The sequence below is a fragment of the Olea europaea genome, unplaced genomic scaffold (genome assembly GCF_002742605.1).
Source record: "Olea europaea var. sylvestris unplaced genomic scaffold, O_europaea_v1 scaffold1666, whole genome shotgun sequence".
NCBI lineage: Eukaryota > Viridiplantae > Streptophyta > Magnoliopsida > Lamiales > Oleaceae > Olea > Olea europaea.
The window spans coordinates 112,750-118,956 of NW_019234329.1; the positions used below are offsets into that span (position 1 = coordinate 112,750).

The 6,207-nt window shown below is 39.3% G+C and overlaps 1 long non-coding RNA gene across 1 annotated transcript in view; it reads left to right on the forward strand.

The window, feature by feature from the left end:
• LOC111377516 overlaps nucleotides 1–6,207 on the forward strand; it is an 11,792-nt gene continuing 5,585 nt past the window's right edge. The window contains exon 1 of the long non-coding RNA XR_002699736.1: nucleotides 1–267. This is a non-coding gene — a long non-coding RNA (uncharacterized LOC111377516). The remainder of the gene's footprint in view (nucleotides 268–6,207) is intronic.

Below are 6,207 nucleotides of genomic sequence, written 5' to 3' on the forward strand. Positions count from 1 at the left end.
AAGGATGGTAATACCAGGACCTATAGTTTGAACAAAAGTGCTTTGAGATGTAATCATGAAAGCGCTGCACAGATTGGAGGCAGGATTGCTGTTAATGCTGTAGGGACTATAGCCAAAAGTGATGTAGGCGAAGCTGCCAAAAGTGGGAGTGGAGATGCCAGTGGCATCGGTAGTGGAAATACAACAAAGGTAAACAAACTTGCACATCGAGAAACTGCCGTGACCAAGTTTCGTCTGAAGAGGAAGGGAAGATCTCTCAAGAAAAAGGTAGATAATTCATATCCTATGGGTCACTATTTCCGTTGTACCAGCATTGTTCTTGTATGGGGCTCATTCATTTTCTCATCATTTGATTTCGGTTTTATTTGGTTTGTTGAAAAAAAAGGTTCTTCTACTCATTATGATTCAAGAAATGAAAGAGTATTTGCTTAAGAGAACAAAATATTCTGCACAAGTTAATTAGGTATCTATGTTTCTCATATGGCTTGGTCCATGAGAATAAATTTTAAAGACGAGTGATAGTCTATCTTACGTTTATTACATTCCAGTATAAGTAACAACGATCCTCTCTTAGTTCATTTCTGAAAAATCTGCAAATGTAAGTGCATAAAATTGTTGTCAAAGCCAAAAATTGTTGGCTCCTGCAAATATCTGAAGATTTAGTTCTACTGAGTTCTGTCGTGATTGAGTGGCTTAGCATTTAATGCCCTTCTTCCTGTTGAAGTTCATAACTGATTCTCCTCTGTAGTTAGCCTACATTGTAATTCGGAGGCCATAACCCAGGTAGCCATGCCATGTTGTGGAACTTCATATAATTTGGTTTCTGTCTATGATAATGTACCTAGATATGATGCAAATCTTTAAAATACCACCGTTTGATCTTGAGAATGTGTGTCCCATTTGTTTTAGGTGCCTGTTGTATTGCAAATCCCTGCCATCATACATCAACGGTTGATGATTTTAGTTTCTTTGTGGTTTAAATGTAGGGGCCCCTTATAATTAAGTTTGGTCCAATATCCGGTCCTACAATTTTGACCTTTAGGAATGCAAAAGTTTACTATTTTTAGGTCAAGGGTAATAAAGTTGTGGCTCTCACCCCCAGTTTATTTTTGAAGTAGGGATAGGCTTGCTATCTGTTTAGTATTGCGTATAAATCAACTGGTCATTGGTGCCGTCATAGGAATTTATCTGTTGGTAACACACTTGGTTATCAAATCCTGAAAAGCACGTCACAAATCTGATAAAATCCCTTAGTGATTTAGCAAGTGTTCTGCAGAGGAAGGAAACCAGGCCTAGAGTTCCATACTAGCCTTGAAAGTTTTAATGCCGATACCTTGAAGAGCCCTTTGCTCAAGCTTCTATTGCACCTTTAGAAAGCAAAACAGTATTTTAATATGACTAGATGTTTCTTAGAGTATCTACAATCTGTTTTATCTATCATTACTTTAATATCCAATAAGCTACGCTGTAGAATACGAATTAATTTCATGAAATAAGTTCTGCAAGTTCAACAATATCACTGCTTCAAGTCTAAACCTGAAAGCAATTCTCGGAGCGCTGATCTATGAGGCTTTTACATGTCATCTTGACATGATTTCTTAAATTTATCATCTTTTATTAAATGAAATCTCACTATCCAATTAGATTAAAAGGGTGAATACATGATAGCTAGATTCGGACTTCGAAACTTTGTTATCTAATGCTTTTATTTGCACATATTTCTATAGAAGATTACTCATTTTCATACGTTCCTTTTAGATATTGTTATTTTTTTATCCGTTCCTGAAAGTATGGAGTTTTAAGTGAGACGGGCTTGAAACCGGGGAGAGGAGTAGAATGTAGAGACCACAATAAAGAGAAGTAAACAGCCTCCATATGCTCCTTAAATAGAGCATGCATGAATTGGCTCATAACGCTAACTACAAAAGCAATGTAAGGCCTAGTGTGTGATAGGTAAATGAGCTTTCTTACAAGGCGCTGATATCTTCCTTTATCAACCGGTGTGCTTCCTAAACAATCCCCTAGTTTATGATTGGGATTTAGAGAAACATTTGCTGGCTTACTTCCCAACATACCCGTTTCTTTTAAGAGATCCAAGACATATTTTCTCTGTGTAATGGAAATTCCACTCCTATTTCTCGCAAACTCTAGGCCAAGAAAGTACCGTAAAGGGCCTAAGTCTTTTATTTCGAACTCAGCAGATAGAGTTTTCTTCAACCATTCCATTTCTTCATGGTTATTACATGTCAAGACTATATAATCCACATAGACAATTAGAATGGTAATTTTTCCACTTGAGTTCTTGTAGAACATAGTATGATCAGATTGGACTTGCTTATATCCGTGTTGACATACAGCCTTCATGAACCTCTCAAACCAAGCTCGTGGGGATTGCTTTAACCCATATAAGGATTTGTTCAGTTTACAGACCTTTCACTGGATCTTAGCTTCATTGAACCTAGGAAGGAGTTCCATATATACTTCTTCCAGTTCACCATTCAGGAAAGCATTTTTTACATCTAATTGTTGAAGTTTCTAATCTAGATTCGCTACTAGTGTCAGAAGGACTTTCACTGTGTTTAATTTTAAAACTAGAGCAAATGTTTACTAGTAGTCAACTCCATACATTTGAGAACGTCCTCTTACCACTAACTTGACTTTATAGCACTCTACTTAGTCGTTTGACTTGTACTTAACAGAAAACACCCGTTTGCACCCAACAGTTGACTTATCCTTAGGTTTCTCCACAATCTGCCATGTTCTATTCTTATTCAAGGCTTCTATCTCTTCCTCATCTACATTTATCCATTCTGGAATCGACAAGGCTTCACGGATAGATTTTGGTATCTCAATTAGTGATAGGTTTGTAGCCAGAGCCTGAATTGAATTAGATAGATGACTGTACCTTATGAAGTTGGAGATGGGATGCTGTGAACAAGATCTAACTCCCTTTCTGAGTGCATTAGGGACATCCAAATCATTAGTAGTCATTTTGTGGGGTAGAGAAATTACCTTAATTCGGATCAGATTCATGGTTTTGCAGTTGGTTCGTGAGATGTTCCACATTTTTAGGATTTCTCCTCCTAGAATAAACACGTAGCTCAAGTGTGATTGCAAGTTACTTGTCTCTCCCTGTCGTTAAACTTGGCTGTACAAAAGAATCAACACTTTGTGAATCATCAGGAAGGGGGGAAAGATTAGTGAATGAAGTTTCGTTTGATATGGGAGAATCTGATTCTTTGATGGGTGATATAGGCATGTTGGATTTTATGCGCAATATTAAAGAGATGAAAACGATAATCAACACAAGAATTTTACGTGGTTCGGTGGTGTGCCTATGTCCACAAGAGCGAAGCGGAGATTTCTTTATTCAGTTGTGAAAAATAGGGTTACAACATATTATTTATACTAACCCTAGCATGGGCCCATATAAAACTTTAAGGCCCGTATAGAAAATACCCCTGTACCGTACCGTGGGGGCGTTGCCCCAGCACCCCCAACCCATTCAGCGTCCCTAACAACCAAACAGTGAATTAAACCCGCGCCGTCGCTCCGCATCGGCATCGGCCCATTTGATCCAGGCTTGTGTTCCACTCTATATGAGTCACATGTACAACAATCTCCACCTTGGCGAATATTCACCCCTTAGGAGAAAAAACATAACCTGGAAAAAACCACACCATCTAGGACCAATGGGTTGGGACACATCCTCTCTAACAGTTAGAGATGTTAATCAAGTTCAAGCAATGCTTGAACCTATCCATTGTGATCGGCTTTGTCATCATGTCTGCTGCGTTCTCTGAGGTATGCACCTTCTCGTACAACAACTCTCCTGAAGTAACCAACTCTCTTATCTTATGAAATCTCACATCAATGTGCTTGGTTCTTGCAGGATAAATCTGATTCTTAGCTAGGAAGATGGCGCTCTGACTATCATAGTACAGCTTCATTCCATCTTGCTTGATCCCAAGTTCCCTGACAAGCTCTTTCAACCACAATAATTCCTTGGCTGCCTCAGTTGCCGCCATGTACTCTGCTTCAGTTGTAGATAATGTCACAAGCGATTGCACCATTGACCTCCAACATATGGGCCCACCTGCGAGTGTGAAAACATAACCTGTATGGGACCTTCTGTCATCCAGGTCCCCTGCATAATCTGCATCTACATATCCTTGAACTGAAATATCACCATGTTGCATCTCAAACATGATCCCGCACTCCATTGTACCTTTCAAGTACTTAAAAATCCACTTTGCAGCTCTCCAATGCTCTATCAGGATTAGCCATATACTTACTAACCATACTGACTGCATGTGCTAAATCTGGTCAGGTACACACCATTGCATACATCAAACATCCAACTGCGCTGGCATAAGGTACCTTTGACATCTTTGCATCATCTTTTTCACTCTTTGGGTACTGATTATTAGACAATTTGAAGTGATTTGCAAGTGGTGTGGCAACTGATTTTGCATCTGACATGCTAAACCTCTCTAACACTTTCTTCAAATAGTTTTTCTGAGACACCCATAATTTTCTGGCTTTCCTATCTCTGTTGATCTCCATACCAAGAATTTTCTTAGCCGGTCCCAAGTCTTTCATATCAAACTTACTGCTCAACAAAGATTTTAATTTGTCTACCTCATCCATGTTCTTGGCAGCAATTAACATGTCGTCCACATATAACATCAAGAAAATATATGAGTTATCCTCAAGAACTCTGTAGTATACGCAACAATCATACTCACAACGACTGTAGTCAATCTGAATCATATGAGAGTCGAACTTCTTGTACCCGTGGAGACTGCTTAAGCCCGTATAAAGACTTATTCAATTTACACATAAGATTCTATGTTCCTGGTTCCAAAAACCCTTCTGGCTGCTCCATGAAAATCTGTTCCTCCAAATCACCATGAAGGAAAGCAGTCTTCACATCTAGCTGCTCTAACTCCAAATCAAAATTAGCCACCATTGCCAAAACAATCCTGATGGAAGTGTGTCTGACGACTGGAGAGAAAATTTCATCATAATCTACTCCCTTCCTCTGTGAGTATCCCTTTGCTACTAATCGAGCCTTGTATCTTTCTCCTTCCTTTTCTGACATTGTTTCTTTCTTTCTATACACCCATTTACACCCTATCTGTTTCTTTCCCTCTGGAAGCTCCACCAAATCCCAAGTACCATTTTTATGCAGTGACTCAATTTCCTCCGTCATAGCCTCTATCCATTTACCTTTTTCCTGACTACCAATGGCATCCTGAAAAGTTATAGGAGCGCTATTGCTGGTAATGAGTGCATAAGAAACCGGATCCTCAAATCCATACTTTGCTGGTGGTTTGGTAGTGCGACGTGGTCTATCTAAGGCAACACTATTATACTGCTCCACCTCTGACCCAGAACTATCTGCTCCTTGAGCATTAATTTCTGTGTTAACATTGTCTAGCTCTACTTGCACCACTTGGCTCTTACCTCTGCCCTCTTCTGAATTGAGCTTCTCTTTATCTGTAGAAGCTTTAAGCATGAATGCTTCATCAAATACTGCATCCCTACTTATCACCATCTTCCTTGCCTTTGGATTCCAAAACTTGTATCCCTTTACACCTTTAACATAGCTCAGAAAAATGCATTTTCTTGATTTCGGATCAAGTTTGGATCGCTGATCACTAGATACATGCACATACGCCGGACAACCAAATACTTTCAATTCAGAATAATCAATTTCATTACCTGTCCAAACTTCCTCTGCAACTTTCCCATCTAGTGCTGCTCGTGGTGATCTGTTTATGACATAACATGCCATGTTCACTGCTTCTGTCCAAAAACTCTTCGAGAGCCCTGTATTCAGCCTCAAACATTTTGCCCGTTCTGCGATTGTTCTGTTCATCCTTTCCGCAACACCATTCTGTTGCGGTGTCTTGCGAACTGTATAGTGCCGCTGAATATCATGCTCCTCACAAAATCTCAGAAATTGTGAATCTGTATACGTTATCTGTCCTCAGATACTTAATTTTTCTGCCCATCTGGTTCTCTATTTCTGCTTTCCATAATTTGAACTTGGCAAAGGCTTCAGACTTCTGCTTCATGAAATATACCCAAACTTTTCTAGAGAAGTCTTCAATGAAAGTAATAAAATATTGAGATCCACCTTTGGACAATTCCCTCATTGGTCCCCAAACATCTGAGTGCACGTAATCAAGAATTTCCTCT